Genomic DNA, 26,082 nt, shown 5'->3' with positions numbered 1-26,082 from the left:
CAGCTGGGCCAGAATCTCCCCCTTTCAATATAAGAACAAAGGTGGGAAAGAAGAAGCCTTTATAGTTGTTTCAAGGGTGGGGAAAGTTTGGCCTAGGACAAACTTTCCCCAGGGAAGATTTAGCCTTGGGGGTGGGGGGGTTGGAGAAGAAGAATTTGGCCTAGGGCAAACTTTCCCCAGGGGAAGATTTAGCCGGAGGGGAGAGAGAGAGAGAGTTTGGCCTAGGACAAACTTTCCCCAGGGAAGATTTAGCCTAAGGGGAGAAGGTTTGGCCAGGGGGAAAGTTTGGCCTGTTACACCGGGTTCGATCACATGGGCACAATATGTGAAGGACATTTCTGTTGTCCCCCTGTGATATTGCTGGAACATTGCTAAAAGTGACGTAAAACCATACTCACTCACTCTTAAAACCTGGGCCTTCAAACTACAGGAGTGGTGGTGCAGAGAAAGGTACAATGAGATCACTGAGCAACAATTCAAGTTTTGTACTTTTGGTACAAAATGTATTTTTGTCCATACCTACCTTTGAGTTTTATTTACTGTGTTTTTTACAAATATCAACATCAGGTTTGGAGAAAAGTCCTGTAATCCAACTAATGCACATCAGCATAAGAGTTGTGTATGTAGGCATTCTCAGCCTCAGATAATGTATTCGTCATGTATTTGACATTTATATTGGTTTGGATCGAAACCTAAACCATCGTCATGCTGGGCTTACAACACATTTACTTGGTCCTGCTGCGAGATCAATTCTATGTTTTGTTTTCTAGGCCAGTGCAGCTAAACATAGACCGCTAAATCAGACTGATTGGATGAACATGTGTAAAATGAAGCAAAAATGACAGTTGATGATAACATCACATTTTGGGCATCATTATGAATATAATGTATATGTGTGTACTTATTTTGCTTTTCTTAGAACTTTCTAAAAGTAAAATCCATTTCCAATATCAAGAGAAATTTCTGCTTGAAGCAGAGTCCATTTTAAGATTGTGACTATATTAGAATCATGTTTGTGAATCAGTGTCAGATGTTGGCGAAACTGTGAGTATATCCTGACCACAAACACATGCAAAGTCAAGGCAAGTCAAGATAACACCTGAAGCAACACTCGAAAATAATGAGTTGAACATCAAATCAGAATCTCTGCACTTGAGACAGTAGACAAATTTAACTTTTTTGTTTCAACAAAATCAGTAATTGTGTCATGGTTTCTCCAGTCCATCACCTGATAGTCTTGCAGCACATCCCTGGTGTACTGCTGTGTCAGGCAATTAAAACATACTTTCCTAAACAAATTGTATGAGTGACAGGTGCTACCAGTCAGGCAGGACACAATTATCTTTTCAATTATCGTGGTATCACAAATCTTTAGTATCACAAATCTTTAGTATCTATTGCTGACACACTGTTAAGTATATTTCTCGTGACATTGCTGACACACTGTTAAAGAGTAAAAAACTCACTCACTCACTCACTCACTCACTCACTCATTGAAGCCCATTTCTGGTGTCCCCCACTGATATTGCTGGAATATTGCTAAAAGCGGCGAAAAAACTAAACTCACTCACTCGTGTGAAGTCCATTTCTGGTGACCCCCGTCGTGATATTGCTAGAATATTGCTAAAAGCAGCATAAAACTAAGCTCACTCACTCACTCACTCATACACCCACCCACTCACCCACTCACTCACTCACCAACTCACTAATTCACTGACTCTCTCACTGTTTATAACGTCCAGTGGAATCGGTTAACCTTTTGTAACTGATACATGAGATGGAATTGCGCAATATGAAACAGCCTGAAAGCTTACCTAAGCCTCCAAAGCCCTGATGCCCCAAGTTGTGTGACACACTTTGAAATCTTCATTGACTGTGCAAGCTCAACTGGATCTCAAAGGTAGTGAAGTATAGACATCAAAGGCTGCAGCTTCTGGAATATTCCTCAATGTGAATTTGAAAATGTGAATTTGAAGTCATCTGTTTTCTTTTGGATAGTTTGTTGCTGAATCTCAAAGCATGATGTGAACGTGAAACAGGTGCCATATAGTTCCACTGTTCTCTTTTAAACTAGCTCAGAGGTGTACATCAGTAGGAGGTAAATTTGTTAGTGACCATTCTGAACAAGATGAGATATAATGAATACACCTGAAGTTTAAGTTAAAATTTAACATATTTCCTTATTCACCCGTTCCAGTAGAAATTCCAGTTGATAGGTATAAAGAAACAGGTCAAGGCATCACAGCTTCTGCCCATAAGGATGCCTGCTTCTTGTCTCAGTGTTTTGTCCCACATTGTTCAGTGATGTCGTCCATCTTGTCACATGTTGTTTTCTCAGGAAACGTCAGATGACTTTCTATTCAATTATTGACTCTTGAAGTGTACCTATATATCTATGGTCATACCGTTTGGGGATATGTATGCCCCATGGAACAAGGAATTAAGTTTCCTGTCAAGTTTGTCATGCGGAATAGTGGAGTTAACAAATGAAGAAGAAAGTATTTTGACAGAACAGACTTTTGACCTTTCTTGATTTGGCTTTGGCTTTTTCAGGATTCACATGGTATCACTCCCACATATTGCTAATATACAGCTCAAAGGAGCAACCGCAACGGATGGAAAATAGCGCAATATAAATGCACTTATTAGTATTATTAATAGGGCCTTTAACCACGGTCCTAACTTCTCTTGAGTAGTATATTTGCTGTGGGGTCTCCTTACTGTTTGTGTTGGATGACTCTTTTGCATACGTAGCTAATGAGGCACCAGTGGTAGCCGACAGGATGGTGACCTAAAAACATACGTGTTAATCAAAATGTTAACAAAAGGCACTTAAGCTTGATATTTGTGCAAATACAGTCGAGCACCATTGTGTCGAACTCTGATAACTCGATATCTCGGTTGTCTCGATATAACATCTCGGTCCCTTCAAAATCCTTCATAATTTATCATTATTCAAGCTCTTTTAACTCGATACGGCTGTCTCGATATTTCGGATATCTCGATATAATTTCATGTTCCCAACAAGCAAAATTACCCTTTTAACTCGATATTTGCAAAGAAACTCGATATTCACCTACCTTTCATGGGCAAGTATCCCTCTGAACTGAGGTTGTTTCCACAGGTTTACACACGGCATGAATCAATGGGATGCGGTAGTGTAAACTAATTAGGGATAATTGAGTTGAAGGTGTCACTTGTTTGTTATTTAATTAGGATTAAATTAAGAAAGAATAAATTAGGAAGTACTCACTGTTACGACTAAACACTACTGATAACGGATTATAGTTTCGAATCAAAACATAAGGAGAAGCGTTTTGTTTTCTTTCATAGTGATATGTGATGATATGCCCTGGTCGGATGCCTCGAAGTTCGGATAACTCAATATTTTTTCTTGGTTCCATGAATATCGAGACAACGGTGCTCGACTGTTTGTTCTTTGCAAAATAGGGCCGGTGGGGTAGCCTAGTGGTTAAAGCGTTCGCTCGTCACACCGAAGGCCCGGGTTTGATTCCCTACATGGGTACAATGTGTGAAGCCCATTTCTGGTGTCCCCCACAGTGAAATTGCTGGAATATTGCTAAAGCGGCGTAGAATCCAATTCACTCACTCACTCTTTTGCATTGTCTGCAGAAACTGTGCCTGTTTTGTTTCTCAGGCTTTGTCCCAAGATACAAATATTTGATTTGTGAAGGAGTTCAGTCATCACAAACACTGCAGTCTGACATACAAAGAAACAGGTTAGATCACATAAATGCAATTAATTAGAGTTTTGTGTTCACCATCCTTTAGGGAGTTTCATTCTTCTGTGTCGATCTGATATTGGCAGAGATTTCCCTGAGGAGAAAGATATCACATCACGAACACAGAACAGTAACAGTGCTGGAGAGACGATGATGATATTTTATGTCAATAATGTTTACTCTGGCCATGATGGTTGTGGTGAATATTGATTGTGGGTGGACAGTTAGTTGGGTTGATCATCATGTGAAATATGGGTTGGTTTTCAGCTGCAACTGTATTTCATTAAGCAAGATGATCAGGAACTGATGTACGTGAAATACAGATGAACTGGATTCAATGATGTGGAACGAGAATCCATGTGTTAAAAACTACCTTAGTTGTAGAGTGTCATTCAAAAGTGCATTATGTTTTTATGCTATTGATGTAATTCTGTGTTATTTGCTAGATGATATTAACTTTGGATAGTTCACCTGATGAAGGGACCTGGAATGGTCTCGAAACGTCGTGAGAGAAATTAAAAAAGAAGTTTAATCCATAAAAATATCTTGGACATCAATGTACAACTTCTAAATGCCACTGAAAGACATCAACTTTGGATAGGTTTAAAGAAAATATAAAATAGTTTCTGTAGTTCAATTACTTCATTATTCCCTGCAATGAAGTATAGGTTTGGACTCTGTGCATTTCTTCATTTGCCCTTCTGTCCATTTGTCTGACTTTATTGGCATCTACTTTTTTTCAGCCATTATAGATAACATTTAACATATGTCGTTAAGGGATACATCTGTACATTGGGTTAAAAAAACATCATCAAAAATGTATGATTTACAGAGTTATGGCCTTTGTTTCATGTTTTGCACATTGTGCACTAGTGGTGATCCGATTAATTGAAATAATCGAAGATTGGACCAAGCAATTGATCATGTTTTCTCATAATCGAAAACAAACAATTGTATCACGACAATGAACAGTAATCATGTTCCTCTCAAGTGTAATTAAGATGAGTGTTGAGTCCTTGTGTTGATATTTGCAGGTGTATGTGCATTTATGGTTGCAAAAAATACAAACCAATGTGTTGAAATACCAGAAAGATCTATTGTAAGACTTTGGCGAAAACTCTTACAGTGTTGATCTAAATGAAAACATTTGATAGGGGCTAACATTGCAAACAGCAGGAAATACATGTGCAAAACAATTGGCTGAGGCCAGATGGGAAAACTCTTAACTGTGGCAAGGAGTTAGTACGTACATGTTCCAGACATGAAACATTCAGTAGCAGAAGAAACCGGGAAGTGACCTTGATGTACAGTACTCTAGTGTTTATTGCATATATATTTTGATTTAATGTGTGTTTTTCTTGTAGTTTATGTTTAAGATAAAGGAAGTAAAATATCAAGCACATCATGTAATTGCTTAGTTTGAAACGTGTCAGTGATATTTTTGTAAGGTATATAAGCAATTCTTGCAACGTTACCTTTGATAACCTCAGCTGACAGTACCATAAGAGTGCTTGTCAGCCTGACACACATTACACCACTGCATGGCTTCCACATACTTCATATTGCATATTCTGGTTTGAGAAATATCAGACTCTTGTAAACTTGTAAATATTCAAATCTAATAACAATGATTAATGCATTGAATTCACGAAGGGATGTTGTCCATGTCACTGAGTACACGAGGGAATTTTACCCTGGACACCTATATAAGAGTGGATTGGTGGGTAAACGCAAACATTGGCTGTAATACACAATTAATATATATACCTCATTGAATTATAGATGTCACTAGTTAGTACAGATTACATTTACCTTCAACATGAGCTTTTCTCATTATCTCCAATCCGACAATCCAGTTTTCCAATATCTGCTGAGTTTGTCGTAGACTCCATGTGATATACAACTGAAATTTGCACGATGCCATCAGTGTTTATGATTTTGCATAATGTTGATGTAGGTGAATACAATACACGTTTTATGGATTACAACTTCTTTTTATTCTTTATCACGACATTTCAGAGCTAAGTCTTGCTCCTTCACTTTATGAATTAAAAGAAATTGTTATACATAAAACATGTCATGTATTCATGTTCGGCCAACTTCTAAATGCCTTCCGAGAACTTCTTTGATGTAGGTATTGAAGACATGTTTGAACATTGCATAGCCAAATCTTTTGGAGTGAATCGAGAGAAATGAATGTTGGTCTTGCTCATATGATAATTTCAGTCTACAGAATCCTTTCAAACCACCTACTTTTCTCACAAACATTTCCATACAGATCTCACGCCATACACTGATTAACTATGTTTAACTTTAAGAAGTTTCTTTTCTGTTGCCATTCCCATCATCTGTCAAAAGCTGCGATAACATTTTTCACCAACGGTCGTCTGGCATATACAAGAATTGTCTCTTTCACAGGCCAAAGGAAATCCTGGTGTGATTTGTTATGTTTTTGGTGATAATATCATATATACACCTACAAGCACATTCAGCAGCAGCATCTTCAGTCAGGGATGTATTGATTGATATAGCTGGCAAATCACCGTATAATATTTCAAAGTTGGAACAGAGGAGAGTAGACTGGAATGTGATTGTCACAATATTGTTGATGGCGTGTGTAAAGTCTGCAGTGGAATACGAGATGTTATTGTACATGTACTGTAACAGTAGAAGATAGGGAATATGATAATGACTGTCTTGACCATCATTTCTCCCAATCATAGGGATATCATAGTGATAGCGTAAATATGATTAGTTCAGAAAATGCTCAGAGATATTATTATCAAATACTCTTGAAAGTTGCTGTGGGAGTGTGTATTTTCATACTGACTGTACAGTGAAGTCTGGGTTGTAAACCAACTCCGTTCCATGCTATATGCCCATGGCTGTCAACCAGACTAATCCCAAACCTGTTTTACATCTCCCAACTATTAAGTGTCATATATCTTTGTTGATTTGTTATTGATATTTTCTCTGTAGAGACATGGAAAAAATAGACTGAGATGAACAATTGATTCCTACCAGAGAGAAATAATTTGTGCTGCAGACTCAAGTTTTCTGGTGGAAATACCTTGATGACATCTGTTAATGTCAATAGCAGCAAGATCGCCATTACAAACTGATTCCTTCTGTGTCTGACACAGAACTTACTGTTCAACACTTGTATATCATGTCATAACAGACTGACTATGTTAATATAGAAGAATGTGGTACTTTGTAACTTGTTTTGTGTAGCATAATGCTGTTGATCACTGAATTGTCTGGTTCAGACTTCGATTATTTATAGACCGCCATCATATTGCTGGAATATTGCTGATTGCTGCGTTAAACAACAACCACCCAAATTAATCTTTTGTGTTGAATATCTGAACATGACTGAGACTGGTGAAGCATTGTTGCTACAGAGTGGCATGTTGATCAGTACAGGAACAGCTTCAGGCAACCCCAGTCAGCGAGTCACACCTTCTGGTGACCCGGGAAGATCCAGGTTAGAATTGGTCTTCAGTAACCCATGGTTTTCGTAACATGTGACTAACAGGATTGGGTGGTCAGGCTCACTGGCTTGGTTGACACATGTCATCGTATCCCAATTGTGTAGAATGACGCTCATGCTGTTGATTACTGGATTGTCTGGTCCACACTCGACTATTTACAGACCACTAGAGACCACTGGAATATTGCTGAGTGCGGGATGAAACTATACTCACTCACTCACTTTCGTGGACTGTTTGCAGCCCTGCCTCTCTTGTATCTGCTTGTTTCTGTGGTGCGTGTAACCTGACATATCAGCTTCATCCTTCATTGGTTCACACTGGGGTGTATGAATTTAGTCTCTACCTTCGAAATGACATGTCACTTGATCCTGTCCTCTATAGCCAGCTGCCATGTACTGGTGAATACAGTGGGGCCAATATGGGGGCTGTAACACAAGCCTTCTGCTCCGTGGTTGAATAACATCAAATATGAAGTGAAGTAAACAGTATTAATTGTGTGTTATGCATGAGATCAGATCTGACGTATTTGTTGACAACTGCTATACAAGTGATTCAGAGGTGTCAATCTTCACTCACTCAATACTTTCAGGTTCAGTGTGATCAAAGTCAATTGTTGATAGTATCTCGCAGTAACCTCAGACGAGTGACGAGTAAGTAAGGTTTGTGCCGCTTTTAGCAATACTTCAGCAATATCCTGTCGGGGGACACCAGAAATGGGCTTCACACATTGTACCCAAGTTGGGAATCGAACTCAGGACACCAGAAATGGGCTTCACACATTGTACCCAAGATGGGAATCGAACTCAGGTCTTTGGTGTGAAGTAACCTCATTTAGTGAAAATATGACAGAGATTATTGATTCAATTATGTTGATTGAATTAGTAATGAGCTAATCTAATTATAATTTTAACTGATAGTTTCCCATGAGGCAGAGGTTGATTGTCTCACCTACCAACTGAAAACATTAGTTTATGAATCCTGTTGACTCAAAATGTTATGGGGTAGCCCAGTGGTTAAAGCGTTCGCTCATAATGTCAAAGATCCAGGTTCAATTCCCCACATGGGTACAATGTGTGAAGCCCATTTCTGCTGTCCCCTGCCGTGATAGTGCTGGAATATTGCTAAAAGCGGCGTAAAACTAAACTCACTCACTCACTCATTATAATGTAGAGTTGATATATCATTAATGTTATTTGAAACTGAGCATTTTACCTCAGGTTATTAAGTTAATAAAGAGACACATGCCATTTCTATCATCATAAAAAACAAACAACTATCTTTATGTGTTTAATGTATTTTGCCCCTTGAGATGAGCCAGTCAAATACAAACAATATAAGTTCATAACTTCCGAGTTTGAAAACCATCATGGTTAGTGAACTTAAGTTTGCAGTAAAGCAGATGTTTTCTTTAAACCCAAGATCTACCCAGGTTACCTTTACACAAAGCAATGATAGTGCACAGGTAATTGTAGTATCAGGCTTAAGACATTCTTGGCACCAAGGTTGTTTTGTACAACGACATCCTGAATGGGAGTACATGCAGGTAGGAATATATTTCAACCCTCTCACTGTCAGACTTAGACTAAGGCTTAGTCTCTGAATATATATAATTTTGATAGTAACAAACAAGCCCATTTAAATTGAAAAGAAGCCCTAGGGAGACCAGAGATTCAGAACCTGGGGAAATCTAGACTTGCTTCTTTTAGGGCTTTAGCACTACAGGGAAGGCTAGGCTGTGGGGAAAATAATGTGGTTCAGGGACTGTGAGACAGACTATGTCAGACTGGCAGCTACCTCAGACGCTGAAGACATCATACCATTAATAAGGAGCACCTGCTGACCTTAAAGCAACTTTGTCGATTGTGGTTCAGTTAATGAATAACAAACCTTGCCTATAACATGAACTTGAGTAGAGATAGTGGGACAGTAACTACATGAAGATGTGATGCTGTAGGACTCGTCTCGGGGTCACCTGTCTGCCCCTGTAAGTTGGATTCAAGTTGTTCAAACATCACTTTGTATGTCAACTGATGCAAATGGTCTGATCGAATCAGACTACAGATTATGATTGCATTGCACACAGACAGTGTCTCAGTGGCCTGTAGTGTTGGGAATTGGTTGTAATCTCACAATTGATGATTGCTTCATTACCATCGAAAAAAATTGGTTAGCGTCATTTTTCAGATTATCCTATCCAGGTTGTTATTGTAGATATGTATAACATAATGCAACTTGCTACTTTAAAGTGATGAGTAATATATCATGAACATAAACTTTCTGGAGTCTTCAAGAAATATTCAGTCATGAATTTTCAGTTAGTGAAGCCAGTTTTCTAAGAATTAAACAAGTTTTCAGGCCCTGACAACTTCGAAGATAAGTTCCATCGTCAAGTGTTTCAAACACTAAAACAGTAGTTACAAAATCGTTTGTGTTCGATTATGAGAAAATGTGATCGATTGCTTGGTCGTTTGGTCTTCGATCTTCTATTATTCCTAGTGGCATGCATAATCATAGTGTCTAGACCTCGAAGTTGTTGGCTAATATTCAGAGGTTGGATTTTAACTAAGTTATAACAACACCAATCGACCTCGTCTTGGATATGTGTGGTACATAAAATTTGATTTTACAAAAGTAAACGTACATTTAAATTCTTGGTTTTTACAGATGAAAAAATGTTTTAGTTTCTGAGCTAAACTGATTTTTAGTGTGCAGCAACACTCATTGATGACAACTACTAGCACCAACAACGGTCACTGTGGGCATGAAGAGTGTCATGAGTGCAGCAACATTCAGTGATGACAACTACTAGCACCAACAACGGTCACTGTGGGCATGAGGAGCGTCATGAGTGCAGCAACATTCAGTGATGACAACTACTAGCACCAACAACGGTCACTGTGGGCATGAGGAGCGTCATGAGTGCAGCAACATTCAGTGATGACAACTTCTAGCACCAACAACGGTCACTGTGGGCATGTGGAGTGTCATGAGTGCAGCAACATTCATTGATGACAACTACAAGCACCAACAACGGTCACTGTGGGCATGAGGAGTGTCATGAGTGCAGCAACATTCAGTGATGACAACTACAAGCACCAACAACGGTCACTGTGGGCATGAGGAGCGTCATGAGTGCAGCAACATTCAGTGATGACAACTACTAGCACCAACAACGGTCACTGTGGGCATGAGGAGCGTCATGAGTGCAGCAACATTCAGTGATGACAACTACAAGCACCAACAACGGTCACTGTGGGCATGAGGAGCGTCATGAGTGCAGCAACATTCAGTGATGACAACTTCTAGCACCAACAACGGTCACTGTGGGCATGAGGAGCGTCATGAGTGCAGCAACATTCAGTGATGACAACTTCTAGCACCAACAACGGTCACTGTGGGCATGAGGCGTCATGAGTGCAGCAACATTCAGTGATGACAACTTCTAGCACCAACAACGGTCACTGTGGGCATGAGAGAGCGTCATGAGTGCAGCAACATTCAGTGATGACAACTACTAGCACCAACAACGGTCACTGTGGGCATGAAGAGCAACATTCATTCATGAGTGCAGCAACATTCAGTGATGACAACTTCTAGCACCAACAACGGTCACTGTGGGCATGAGGAGCGTCATGAGTGCAGCAACATTCAGTGATGACAACTACAAGCACCAACAACGGTCACTGTGGGCATGAGGAGCGTCATGAGTGCAGCAACATTCAGTGATGACAACTACAAGCACCAACAACGGTCACTGTGGGCATGAAGAGATGTGTCATGAGTGCAGCAACATTCAGTGATGACAACTTCAAGCACCAACAACGGTCACTGTGGGCATGAAGAGTGTCATGAGTGCAGCAACATTCAGTGATGACAACTTCTAGCACCAACAACGGTCACTGTGGGCATGAGGAGCGTCATGAGTATTAACTCTGCGTTTACAATCATGTAGCTGACAATATGACTGGTTGTTAGAAGAACACTGTCTGTCTTAAATATCGGTTTATGATTTCAGTAACATTGTATCAACACAGCACAGTAGGCGACACCAGATATAGGCTTGTACCATTGTGGGGAACAGAACTTCATGTCCACTCACTCACCCACCCACCCACTCACTCACTCACTCACCCACCCACCCAACCGTGGTGTAGTGGTTAGAGCGTCCGCCCGGAGAGCGGAAGGTCGCGGGTTCGATTCCGAGCCGCGTCATACCAAAAGACGTTAAAATATGGCACTTGTTGGTCCCTGCCTGGCGCTCGGCATTAATGGGTTCAACAAGGACTGGTCGGCTCGGGGTCAGTATAATGTGTCTGAGTGGGGTATTCATGCTTCACTGCGGCATGGTATCTCAGTGGGCTAGCACTATAAAACCAGCTTAAGTCTGGGCTAGTACAAGCAGCCGCACATACACATACACATACACATACACATACACATACACACATGCACGTCATCATATGAGCGAAATATTCTCAAGTACGACGTTAAACTCAATTTCACCTCACCTCAACCCACCCACTCACTCACTCACTCACACTACAAAAATAAGTTGGTTTCCGGAACACTGAAACTGAGAGGAAACGACATGGAAACCACCATTTCCAGTTGGTTTCCATGTAGTTTCCTATAGTTTCATTGTGGTTTCCATGAAAACTGAAACTGAATTTTGCACCATTTCCGGATGGTTTCCAGTGCGATTCATTACCCACTCCTCCAAGCCAGATCCAGCTGGTTTCCGTGTTTTCGTTTATTGTAGGTTTCAACCTGGTTTCCGTGTTTTCGTTTATTGTAGGTTTCAATCTGGTTTCCGTGTTTTCGTTTATTGTAGGTTTCAACCTGGTTTCCATGTTTTCGTTTATTGTAGGTTTCAACCTGGTTTCCATGTTTTCGTTTATTGTAGGTTTCAACCTGGTTTCCATGTTTCCGTTTATTGTAGGTTTCAACCTGGTTTCCATGTTTTAGTTAGTTGTAGGTTTCAACCTGGTTTCCATGTTTTAGTTTGTTAGGTTTTCCATGTTTTAGTTTGTTGTAGGTTTCAACCTGGTTTCCATGTTTTAGTTTGTTGTAGGTTTCAACCTGGTTTCCATGTTTTAGTTTGTTGTAGGTTTCAACCTGGTTTCCATGTTTTAGTTTGTTGTAGGTTTCAACCTGGTTTCCATGTTTTAGTTAGTTGTAGGTTTCAACCTGGTTTCCATGTTTTAGTTTGTTGTAGGTTTCAACCTGGTTTCCATGTTTTAGTTTGTTGTAGGTTTCAACCTGGTTTCCATGTTTTAGTTTGTTGTAGGTTTCAACCTGGTTTCCATGTTTTAGTTTGTTGTAAGTTTCAACCTAGTTTCCAAGTTATAACCTAGTTTCCATTAAAACTGAAACTACATTTTGCACCAGTATCTGGATAGTATCCATGTCGGGACTTTGCCCACTCGTTCATGGAGGCTCCTGCTGGTGCTTAGTTTATTGTTGTTTCCAACCTAGCTCCCAGCTTATAACCTGGTTTCCATGAAACTGAATCTGTTGTGCTGGCCCCTTACCCGCTCCTCCAGAAAAGAGGTTGTGTTTCATGCAACACACATACCAAATCAGGTATTTTATACAATTGCACAATGGTAAAACCGTCAGGATGACAAATAACAGAATAAAACACAAAGTCATGATAGCTTTATTTACATTCAACAATTTGCTGATAAACAACTGATATTTGGAATGTTCACATTAATAAAACTGAATTTTCAAAATGCATAAATAATTAAAAGCAATAAGGGAATAAATAGCAGTGAGTATGGGATGTTTTCTTAAACTCATCAATGTAGATGAATCCATATTATTTGGTTTTCCAATTTGAGAAATGTTAAAGGTCACATGCAACCAAAAAATCGAACATAATTAAAACACAATTATCACTTCTTCATGACATATAATATGCATTGCTGATTATGAAAAAACAAATAAACAAAATTATAAGCATATAATCGCAAATCAAAAGTGCAATATTTTGTACTTGGGTTTACCTCCCTCGAAACGAAGCAGCCGGGATACCGAACCCAGTCAGAGCGGGTGGGTGTGCACTCAAGTGTAACGGCTGGTTCATTAGCAGATGCCTCCTTCACGGCTCATTGTGTGTGTATACATAGAGATGTTGGGTTTTGTAAATACATGCTCATTTTTTGTGTATAACATTTAGCAATCAACAGACATCATAACATGTCATGTGTTCAAGTATCACACCTGCCTGTCTGTGTAATTACATAATGTGACAGAGACCGAACTTGGGCCATAAATCAATGCGTTTTGTTTATGGTGTATAGCCTAATTGGTGTTAAGTTCAAATTGCATGTGGTCAGTGATCGCAGTTGTGTATTGAATATTGTCATTAGCAGACAGGCAGGCAGACACACAGGTGTCAATAAAACAAGACATTGAGTTTTGTCTGTGACAGCGACATATCTATATCACAGTTAGAAATTGTGTCAACGCTAAATAATGACATTGCTTTTAAGTATCGAATTGAGAAAGTGACTCAGTAAGAAGAACCTGTGGTGAAATAGACAAATAAAATTATATAAACAGTTTATTTACTGTCATAACATATAAAAAGCTCGCGCCTGTGAGATATCAACAAAACATTATGAAAATAGCTCACACCAAAGCCTTCACCGAGTATTCACCAGACAGCCCGCTTCCAAGTTGCGCGAACCTATTTCACTGCGCACGTGCTATGAGCGCAGCCCAGCTGTTGAAACCCGTATTCCCCAGAAAAGTCTGGGGAAAATTAGTGAAACGTTTGAACTCCGATTTCGACGCGGTTTTTTTCATCGCGTTATTTTTCAACTTTATAAGTTGAATTAGCATTTTTGATGCTTTGTTTCGGTAAGTCCATACCGAAAGGTATCAGAATCTGCAAAGTTGTGTTTTACGTTGCATGTGACCTTTAACTCTTTCCCCAAAAGAGGAATAACTTTCGTTTCTTCTCCGGCCAGTCCATCGTTGTCAGGACCTTCCTCCTGCTTTCCAGCTTCTGAACAACGGTCACTGTGGGCATGAAGAGCGTCATGAGAGCAGCAACATTCATTGATGACAACTACAAGCACCAACAACGGTCACTGTGGGCATGAAGAGCGTCATGAGAGCAGCAACATTCATTGATGACAACTACAAGCACCAACAACGGTCACTGTGGGCATGAAGAGCGTCATGAGTGCAGCAACATTCAGTGATGACAACTACAAGCACCAACAACGGTCACTGTGGGCATGAAGAGCGTCATGAGAGCAGCAACATTCATTGATGACAACTACAAGCACCAACAACGGTCACTGTGGGCATGAAGAGCGTCATGAGTGCAGCAACATTCAGTGATGACAACTTCTAGCACCAACAACGGTCACTGTGGGCATGAAGAGCGTCATGAGAGCAGCAACATTCATTGATGACAACTACAAGCACCAACAACGGTCACTGTGGGCATGAAGAGTGTCATGAGTGCAGCAACATTCAGTGATGACAACTTCTAGCACCAACAACGGTCACTGTGGGCATGAAGAGTGTCATGAGTGCAGCAACATTCAGTGATGACAACTTCTAGCACCAACAACGGTCACTGTGGGCATGAAGAGCGTCATGAGTATTAACTCTGCGTTTACAATCATGTAGCTGACAATATGACTGGTTGTTAGAAGAACACTGTCTGTCTTAAATATCGGTTTATGATTTCAGTAACATTGTATCAACACAGCACAGTAGGCGACACCAGATATAGGCTTGTACCATTGTGGGGAACAGAACTTCATGTCCACTCACTCAACCACCCACCCACTCACTCACTCACTCACTCACCCACCCACCCACCCGTGGTGTAATGGTTAGAGCGTCCGCCCGGAGAGCGGAAGGTCGCGGGTTCGATGCCCGGCCGCGTCATACCAAAAGACGTTAAAATATGGTACTTGTTGGTCCCTGCCTGGCGCTCGGCATTAATGGGTTCAACAAGGACTGGTCGGCTCGGGGTCAGTATAATGTGTCTGAGTGGGGTATTCATGCTTCACTGCGGCATGGTATCTCAGTGGGCTAGCACTATAAAACCAGCTTAAGTCTGGGCTAGTACAAGCAGCTGCACATACACATACACACATGCACGTCGTCATATGAGAGAAATATTCTCAAGTACGACGTTTAACTCAATTTCACCTCACCTCAACCCACCCACTCACTCACTCACTCACTCACACTACAAAAATAAGTTGGTTTCCGGAACACTGAAACTGAGAGGAAACGACATGGAAACCACCATTTCCAGTTGGTTTCCATGTAGTTTCCTATAGTTTCATTGTGGTTTCCATGAAAACTGAAACTGAATTTTGCACCATTTCCGGATGGTTTCCAGTGCGATTCATTACCCACTCCTCCAAGCCAGATCCAGCTGGTTTCCGTGTTTTCGTTTATTGTAGGTTTCAACCTGGTTTCCGTGTTTTCGTTTATTGTAGGTTTCAATCTGGTTTCCGTGTTTTCGTTTATTGTAGGTTTCAACCTGGTTTCCGTGTGTTTTTGTAGGTTTCGCTTTATTGTAGGTTTCAACCTGGTTTCCATGTTTCCGTTTATTGTAGGTTTCAACCTGGTTTCCATGTTTCCGTTTATTGTAGGTTTCAACCTGGTTTCCATGTTTTCGTTTAGTTGTAGGTTTCAACCTGGTTTCCATGTTTTAGTTAGTTGTAGGTTTCAACCTGGTTTCCATGTTTTAGTTAGTTGTAGGTTTCAACCTGGTTTCCATGTTTTAGTTTGTTGTAGGTTTCAACCTGGTTTCCATGTTTTAGTTTGTTGTAAGTTTCAACCTAGTTTCCAAGTTATAACCTAGTTTCCATTAAAACTGAAACTACATTTTGCACCAGTATCTGGATAGTATCCATGTCGGGACTTTGCCCACTCGTTCATGGAGGCTCCTGCTGGTGCTTAGTTTATTGTTGTTTCCAACCTAGCTCCCAGCTTATAACCTGGTTTCCATGAAACTGAATCTGTTGTGCTGGCCCCTTACCCGCTCCTCCAGAAAAGAGGTTGTGTTTCATGCAACACACATACCAAATCAGGTATTTTATACAATTGCACAATGGTAAAACCGTCAGGATGACAAATAACAGAATAAAACACAAAGTCATGATAGCTTTATTTACATTCAACAATTTGCTGATAAACAACTGATATTTGGAATGTTCACATTAATAAAAACTGAATTTTCAAAATGCATAAATAATTAAAAGCAATAAGGGAATAAATAGCAGTGAGTATGGGATGTTTTCTTAAACTCATCAATGTAGATGAATCCATATTATTTGGTTTTCCAATTTGAGAAATGTTAAAGGTCACATGCAACCAAAAAATCGAACATAATTAAAACACAATTATCACTTCTTCATGACATATAATATGCATTGCTGATTATGAAAAAACAAATAAACAAAATTATAAGCATATAATCGCAAATCAAAAGTGCAATATTTTGTACTTGGGTTTACCTCCTCAAACGAAGCAGCCGGGATACCAACCCAGTCAGAGCGGTGGGTGTGCACTCAAGTGTAACGGCTGGTTCATTAGCAGATGCCTCCTTCACGCTCATTGTGTGTGTATACATAGAGATGTTGGGTTTTGTAAATACATGCTCATTTTTTGTGTATAACATTTAGCAATCAACAGACATCATAACATGTCATGTGTTCAAGTATCACACCTGCCTGTCTGTGTAATTACATAATGTGACAGAGACCAAACTTGGGCCATAAATCAATGCGTTTTGTTTATGGTGTATAGCCTAATTGGTGTTAAGTTCAAATTGCATGTGGTCAGTGATCGCAGTTGTGTATTGAATATTGTCATTAGCAGACAGGCAGGCAGACACACAGGTGTCAATAAAACAAGACATTGAGTTTTGTCTGTGACAGCGACATATCTATATCACAGTTAGAAATTGTGTCAACGCTAAATAATGACATTGCTTTTAAGTATCGAATTGAGAAAGTGACTCAGTAAGAAGAACCTGTGGTGAAATAGACAAATAAAATTATATAAACAGTTTATTTACTGTCATAACATATAAAAGCTCAAGCCTGTGAGATATCAACAAAACATTATGAAAATAGCTCACACCAAAGCCTTCACCGAAAGTATTCACCAGACAGCCCGCCTTCCAAGTTGCGCTGAACCTATTTCACTGGCAAGCGACGCTATGAGCGCAGCCCAGCTGTTGAAACCCGTATTCCCCAGAAAAGTCTGGGGAAAATTAGTGAAACGTTTGAACTCCGATTTCGCGCGGTTTTTTTCATCGTGTTATTTTTCAACTTTATAAGTTGAATTAGCATTTTTGACGCTTTGTTTCGGTAAGTCCATACCGAAAGGTATCAGAATCTGCAAAGTTGTGTTTTACGTTGCATGTGACCTTTAACTCTTTCCCCAAAAGAGGAATAACTTTCGTTTCTTCTCCGGCCAGTCAATCGTTGTCAGGACCTTCCTCCTGCTTTCCAGCTTCTGAAAGTTAGAAAACAATAAACAATCAGTACAAACAAGCATTCATCAACAATATCGCTAGCTGGAGAAAGGAAAACTGTCCAATGTTCCTTAAGCTTGAGGAAAAATAAACTGTAACCACTGTCCAATAAGCACGAAGTTCAATAAATCAAAACTGATCATTTGACCTGAAAAGTGACAAAAGTTTCAATCGCAGAAGAACTTAATGAAATTTGTATGAGTAGAGAGACAAGTGAGAGAAGGACGTATTTCCTTAGCTTGGGTTGGTCATTTGATGACTGACAAAAAAAAATTTCTGTCACTAAATAACAGTTGTGACTTATAGAAAACATTGACATTGAATTAATAACATTTCTTAGGAATGCAGACTAAATTCATGCTATAAATTCATTGCCTATATTTCCGAGGAATTCTCATGTGAAAGCTATAACTTATTTTCTGAATGTTACATGCATTATGCTGTGATATTATATGTATAGAACTACGAATTATCCATTATTCTGAAAATAATGTGAAAAGAAATATTTGGGTTTTAAAAAAAAATAATGTGGGGTCATTCTGGCAGACAAGAAATTGAATGGGGTCATAGGCGGACCTCCATAACTAATATCTCATACTGCTATTGACAATGTGTTTGCAGCTACTATTTAGTGGGGTATTGTTAATAAATTGTTAATTGATGTGTGCAAGGTGAAATATGTCCAGACCAAAACATAATGTACATTGGCGCTTTACTATGTACTATTTAAAACTTTTTTAGCTGCATACTTCTAATTATACATTGCACGTATTAAACAGTGTTTATTTTGAAAGTTCTTTGGAATATCAGTGTACATTTACAAGAAATTACATTAACTTGATTTTGTTTCAAATAAGGTTTTCCTTAAATTTTAACCTGTGTAAGATTAGAATTGAGAACGGTTAGAATTTACTTACACATCTGAATCTTTTGTTGTTCTTTGCGGACAAAGGCCTCTGCATTCCCACTTCTTTATCTTCCAGGTGAACGAACCCTCTTGTTCGTCCAAAACCGCCAAACTGCTTCTGAAAGGAGATGTGTAAAAGTGGAAAATATTTCCAGTTGGAAGTTACGAAAATAGTGGTTGTGTAATTTTTATGTATTTTTCTGATTCATAGGATTTACATTATTTAGGATAATTTTATGTACATCATTTACTGAAGGGTTTGGATTACACATACCTGTTGCAGGTCAAGATCAGTTAGTCATCTTCAGTTTTTCCAACACTGCCCCAATGGAATGCTGGAAATATAGAAATTAAGGGGAAAATCAGGAACTTTCTAAGTGATATTGTACTCTTGATAACAATAAGGCATGAAAATAGAAGAATAAATATCAATTTGCAAGGTGTAGATATGCTAATATCAAAAGAAGCAAAATGAACAAGTTCATATAATTTTAGGTTGACAATGTACATCAATGTATCCCCAACATATCCTATTAAACGTTCTATATATCCAACTTTCTTTGCAAACTTCTTTTGTGGATGTAACAAAATCCACATCTCTTCATTCAGAGTTAAATATCTTGACATTCTAAGTGTAAAATTGTTTACATCAGATGATTAACTTAAATTACCTCATACATCAGTAATCTATCCTATACTGACTTGAAAACCTTTTAAAAAACAGTTTCCAAAAATATTGTGTTGACAATTTATCCACTCAACAGCATTATAGCATCATGATAAATATCGTCTTAAAAGTTGGCTGGAAAATATTGTCGATTCTTTTGTCATAGGCTGTCTTGTAATTTTAATAACTAGACAAAGAATTTTGAAACTTCACTCTAACCATGCACCAAATCAGCATGATAATTCCTATAAATGCAAAATGACTCACTATCCCCCACTGAATTGTTTTCAGTGGTACAAATATCAGAAGCAATTTTCAATAACAAACTTTGAAATAGAACTTCCAATCATTGGATTTCTTGCAATAATATTCGAATACTTCTAAATACGTTTGGAAGTTATCTTGAGTCGTGACATTGCTGGATATATTTGTGGTTCATATTGTTCTTGCAAAGACAATATTTCATACATTACAATAATGAACCATTTAGTCGTATGTGACCTGATCCAAATCACAATCGAGTTCTTGAGTTGACTAAGTAAAGGAAGCCATATCTCTTGCCAACATTTCGACATGCAATTGCTTATCGAGTTCCATCAAGTCTATAACTTTAATTTCATATATGTACATTAAACTTTACACATAACATGAGCTATTGATTAATTCAAGAAATTTACACTGTACCTGACATGGTCGTGGAATGTTCACTTTCTCCCTCCGCGATCGACGACTGCTCCCGTTTTCAAGTTTTCACGTACTCGAGCCTCCAAAGCTTCTAGTGTAACTCGCATTGCCATTTTCTTGATTCAGATAACATGGACAAGCGAAGGAATAATTCATTGTGCTGGGTTCCTTGTTGTGTTAAAAACGGGAGACACTTCTGCCCACTTTAAAAACATCTTCTCATGAGTTCAAGTGACAAAATGGCGGCAATTGTGTGTAGGGGCATTGTGGGTAATAACAAATACCTAATCCCTTTTCGATTGGCAGGTATGAAAACATTATCTGACCCAATTTGGTTGTGATTTCAAGACATAAAAGACGAAAATGGCCACTTCAGTACATAAAAACATTGCTTTTATAAAATGTCACGAGTTCGCGCGTGCCCACGGATTACCGACTCATTACTTCTACAGCAATTCAATTTTGATAATAGGTGCACATTAAGACGAGACAACCCCAAGGAAGCCGACACACAGACCCGGACATACAAATGACATGACACTGATTGTTTGTCAAGTACTTGAACTCACTGTCAAAGCTTATACTAACTTTAAATGCTTTTAATGGTAAACATTACCCACAACCTCAATTCATAGTACAATTCCCTGATATTCTAGTTATTGAGAGATCCGTAATGTATGTACAGGATTGACAATTGTTTGAATTACATTATACTAAACTTCCTAAATGCTTATACTCTTTCACATTGTAAGCAAAAATAATTAAACCGAGTTTTCCCTCAAATTTCACTTTTTGACGTTTAAGCTTTTTCATTACTACAGTGAAAATTGTTACTCATCGTAGAATATCATCCATCTATTTAGATTTTCAAAATTCCCCATGATATGAAATGACGATAAATAATTGGTATTTAATTATTGAGAGATCCGTAATGTATGTACCGGATTGACAATTGTTTGAATTACATTATACTAAACTTCCTAAATGCTTATACTCTTTCACATTCTAAAGCAAAAATAATTAAACCGAGTTTTCCCTCAAATTTCACTTTTTGACGTTTAAGCTTTTTCATTACTACAGTGAAAATTGTTCACAATTGTACGCAATTACTGATAATGTAATATGATATGAAAGTAGTTAATTAATCTTCGAAACTAAGTTTCAGGAATGGAAACCAACAGTATACACATGACCATAGTTTCTTGTTGGTTTCCATTACCGGAACTATAAGTTTACAGTATCCATTATGGATTCTATTAGGAAACTAGGTTACCCAGTTTCAATGAATGGATACCAACTGGATGCCAGGATGGTCAATTTCATGCCAAATACTTGCAAATTTTAAGTTACTCAGTTCAAAACAGTGCACAGGAAACCAACATAAAACTACATTTTCTGGTTTTATGTTGGTTTCCATTTCATGAAACCTTCAATTGCAAATTCCAGGAATGGAAACCAACAAGAAACCTATAACCTTAGTTTCTTGTTGGTTTCCATTTACTGAAATGCAAAAATCAAAGAATCCAAAATGGAATCTAGTTGGAAACTCAGTTACTCAGTTTCAGTGAATGGAAACCAACTGGATTCCCATTTACCCAGTATAAGGATGGTTTCCAGATTTTAGGAAACCAAGTCATTTTTGTAGTGTCATCCACTCACCCACACAGTCACTCACTGAAGAGCCAAGTATTACCAGCGTAAAATTAATTTTAACATTTACATTATATTGAAGGTTGCAAATTGTTCAGTGTGCTTTGCAAAAAAACAACCATTCCATTGAATCAAGTTGACAGATCCTTCAGAAATACACTGCAAAAAAAAGTATCATCATTGTTATTTTGTGTGATTTAGTCTATTTCTGTGTCAGAAAAAAGTCTGTTTGGAGTGAGGGAAAAAACTAAGTGAATATATATTTAATCACATGCCTGTAGTTCAAGAACTTAATTGCACCTTAGCCTGAAGGTCCAAGCTGTCAGTCATCTAACCACATCCTTCTCAACTGACATGTAATTAGTCGCACTCTCACAATTGTCAATGTTTTCATGAAAAAATCTATATAATACTTCCCATAAAACTGTCACTATGTCAGAATTATTTTCTCAATAATTGGCAATTTTCTTGAAATCTGGTGGCCTTCTTCTACTGATGTTTTGCCCATAGACTTGTGTCTCTGTTTACATGGGATGTTCCAGTAGTTGAAGTCCGTGTGAAAGGCTTGAATGTGTCTGGCACGGTGTAAACCCGTCAGGAGGTGGTGGTCATTAGTGACCAGTGCTCCCTTGTCAGGAGTGGGCCCATGGCCAGCACCACATAATGATGATGGGCTGTAGGCAGGGGGCAGATCGGACAAGCTGCTCAACTTCAGAGAGCCATACAGCAATCAACAGCCATCGTGATGTTACCTCCAGGAGTTGTTACTGCCCTTGTCTGTTGTTACGCAATTAAATTAACCTTGCCAAATGACTGTCCTCAGCATCTTTCAGTGACCTTACATCTGTATCTTAACATTTCCTGGCCAGTGATGGTTTTGTTTGTGTGTTTGTTGTTGAACCCCTACTCAGCAATATTCCAGTGATATGGGGTGCTCGCACGTCTCTTATAACAGGTCAACAGGTTAGCTTTACGTCGCATTCAGCAATATTCCAGTGATATGGGGTGCTCGCACGTCTCTTATAACAGGTCAACAGGTTAGCTTTACGTCGCATTCAGTAATATTCCAGTGATATGGGGTGCTCGCACGTTCTCTTATAACAGGTCAACAGGTTAGCTTTACGTCGCATTCAGCAATATTCCAGTGATATGGGGTGCTCGCACGTTCTCTTATAACAGGTCAACAGGTTAGCTTTACGTCGCATTCAGTAATATTCCAGTGATATGGGGTGCTCGTGACGCTCTCTTATAACAGGTCAACAGGTTAGCTTTACGTCGCATTCAGCAATATTCCAGTGATATGGGGTGCTCGCACGTTCTCTTATAACAGGTCAACAGGTTAGCTTTACGTCGCATTCAGTAATATTCCAGTGATATGGGGTGCTCGCACGTTCTCTTATAACAGGTCAACAGGTTAGCTTTACGTCGCATTCAGTAATATTCCAGTGATATGGGGTGCTCAGACGCTCTCTTATAACAGGTCAACAGGTTAGCTTTACGCGCATTCAGTAATATTCCAGTGATATGGGGTGCTCGTGACGCGTCTCTTATAACAGGTCAACAGGTTAGCTTTACGCCGCATTCAGTAATATTCCAGTGATATGGGGTGCTCGCGACGCTCTCTTATAACAGGTCAACAGGTTAGCTTTATCGCGCATTCAGCAATATTCCAGTGATATGGGGTGCTCGCACGTCTCTTATAACAGGTCAACAGGTTAGCTTTACGTCGCATTCAGTAATATTCCAGTGATATGGGGTGCTCGCACGTCTCTTATAACAGGTCAACAGGTTAGCTTTACGTCGCATTCAGCAATATTCCAGTGATATGGGGTGCTCGCGACGCTCTTTATAACAGGTCAACAGGTTAGCTTTACGTCAGATTCAGTAATATTCCAGTGATATGGGGTGCTCGCGACGCTCTCTTATAACAGGTCAACAGGTTAGCTTTTACGCGCATTCAGTAATATTCCAGTGATATGGGGTGCTCGCATCGCTCTCTTATAACAGGTCAACAGGTTAGCTTTACGCCGCATTCAGCAATATTCCAGTGATATGGGGTGCGCAGACGCTCTCTTATAACAGGTCAACAGGTTAGCTTTACGTCGCATTCAGTAATATTCCAGTGATATGGGGTGCTCGCACGTTCTCTTATAACAGGTCAACAGGTTAGCTTTACGTCGCATTCAGCAATATTCCAGTGATATGGGGTGCTCGCACGTTCTCTTATAACAGGTCAACAGGTTAGCTTTACGCCGCATTCAGCAATATTCCAGTGATATGGGGTGCTCGCGACGCGTCTCTTATAACAGGTCAACAGGTTAGCTTTACGCGCATTCAGCAATATTCCAGTGATATGGGGTGCTCGCACGCCTCTCTTATAACAGGTCAACAGGTTAGCTTTACGTCGCGATTCAGTAATATTCCAGTGATATGGGGTGCTCGCGACGCCTCTTTATAACAGGTCAACAGGTTAGCTTTACGTCGCATTCAGTAATATTCCAGTGATATGGGGTGCTCGCACGTCTCTTATAACAGGTCAACAGTTTAGCTTTACGTCGCATTCAGTAATATTCCAGTGATATGGGGTGCTCGCACGTCTCTTATAACAGGTCAACAGTTTAGCTTTACGTCGCATTCAGTAATATTCCAGTGATTTGGGGTGCTCGCACGTCTCTTATAGCAGGTCAACAGGTTAGCTTTACGTCGCATTCAGCAATATTCCAGTGATATGGGGTGCTCGCACGTCTCTTATAACAGGTCAACAGGTTAGCTTTACGTCGCATTCAGCAATATTCCAGTGATATGGGGTGCTCGCATCGCGTCTCTTATAACAGGTCAACAGGTTAGCTTTACGCCGCGCATTCAGCAATATTCCAGTGATATGGGGTGCTTTCGCCGTCTCTTATAGCAGGTCAACAGGTTAGCTTTACGTCGCATTCAGCAATATTCCAGTGATATGGGGTGCTCGCACGTCTCTTATAACAGGTCAACAGGTTAGCTTTACGTCGCATTCAGCAATATTCCAGTGATATGGGGTGCTCGCACGTCTCTTATAGCAGGTCAACAGGTTAGCTTTACGTCGCATTCAGCAATATTCCAGTGATATAGGGGTGCTTTCGCCGCCTCTTATAACAGGTCAACAGGTTAGCTTTACGTCGCATTCAGCAATATTCCAGTGATATGGGGTGCTCGCACGTCTCTTATAACAGGTCAACAGGTTAGCTTTACGTCGCATTCAGCAATATTCCAGTGATATGGGGTGCTCGCCGCGCCTCTTATAACAGGTCAACAGGTTAGCTTTACGCCGCGATTCAGCAATATTCCAGTGATATGGGGTGCTTTCGCGACGTCTCTTATAACAGGTCAACAGGTTAGCTTTACGCCGCATTCAGCAATATTCCAGTGATATGGGGTGCTCGCACGTCTCTTATAACAGGTCAACAGGTTAGCTTTACGTCGCATTCAGCAATATTCCAGTGATATGGGGTGCTCGCACGTCTCTTATAACAGGTCAACAGGTTAGCTTTACGTCGCATTCAGCAATATTCCAGTGATATGGGGTGCTCGCACGTCTCTTATAACAGGTCAACAGGTTAGCTTTACGCCGCATTCAGCAATATTCCAGCTATATGGCGGCGGTCTGTAAATAATCGAGTATGGACCAGACAATCCAGTGATCAACAGCATGAGCGTCAACCTGCACAATTGGGATACGACATGTGTCAACCATTTCAGCGAGCCTGACCACCCAATCCTGTTACGAAAACCATGGGTTACTGAAGACCAATTCTAACCTGGATCTTCACGGGTCTGAGAGTGATTGTAACTTGTGTATTATAAGAAAATGTGACGTGTCATGTTGACATGTGTGTCTTGATCTGAAGTGTGATTACACAATGCCATTCATAAGGTGGTCAAATGTAACATTTGTTAACTTATGATTGTACTTTCTCTGGAAAGAACAGATTCTGATACTTTTGAGGTTGAATTTTCTCCAGGATTCGAACCCACACTGTCAGAGTAAGGCACGTTGTGTCAGCACATAGTGATCTAATAACTCTGAGCATAGCCTACTCGTCTGCCAAAAACCGGATTAGATACCCAGCATGGGTGCCAATTGTGAAGCCAATTTCTGGTTTCCCCAACAATGATATTACTGGAATATTGCTAAAATCCACCTAAACTAAAATAAACACCACAACAAGTATGCATCATATGGATAAAGTGGTACACTGGTACTTCACACCAAACAATTACAGCCAAACATGATGGGATATTTCCATGATCACTCATAATATACACAATATTATAGAAAATGGAATTATTCAGTGATCTAACCACTCAGCAACAGAGGCTTCCACAAAATGGACTGACTGACTGAGTTTAGTTTTACGCCGCTTTTAGCAATATTC

At 39.6% G+C, this 26,082-nt stretch overlaps 1 long non-coding RNA gene across 1 annotated transcript; it reads right to left on the bottom strand.

Moving 5' to 3' along the window:
- Positions 1-14,197: 14,197 nt before the first annotated feature.
- On the bottom strand, positions 14,198-18,722 carry LOC124287575. Its single transcript, XR_006901283.1, has 2 exons — positions 18,680-18,722; positions 14,198-14,252 (listed from the first exon to the last, which is right to left on the bottom strand). It is a non-coding gene; the product is annotated as an uncharacterized LOC124287575 (long non-coding RNA).
- Positions 18,723-26,082: the final 7,360 nt, after the last annotated feature.

This window comes from Haliotis rubra, unplaced genomic scaffold, assembly GCF_003918875.1.
Source record: "Haliotis rubra isolate DU_JTF1 unplaced genomic scaffold, ASM391887v1 Scf401, whole genome shotgun sequence".
Taxonomy (NCBI): Eukaryota; Metazoa; Mollusca; class Gastropoda; order Lepetellida; family Haliotidae; genus Haliotis; species Haliotis rubra.
Note: the sequence above shows the minus strand (reverse complement) of the source record. Positions and strands in the feature narration are given on the sequence as shown.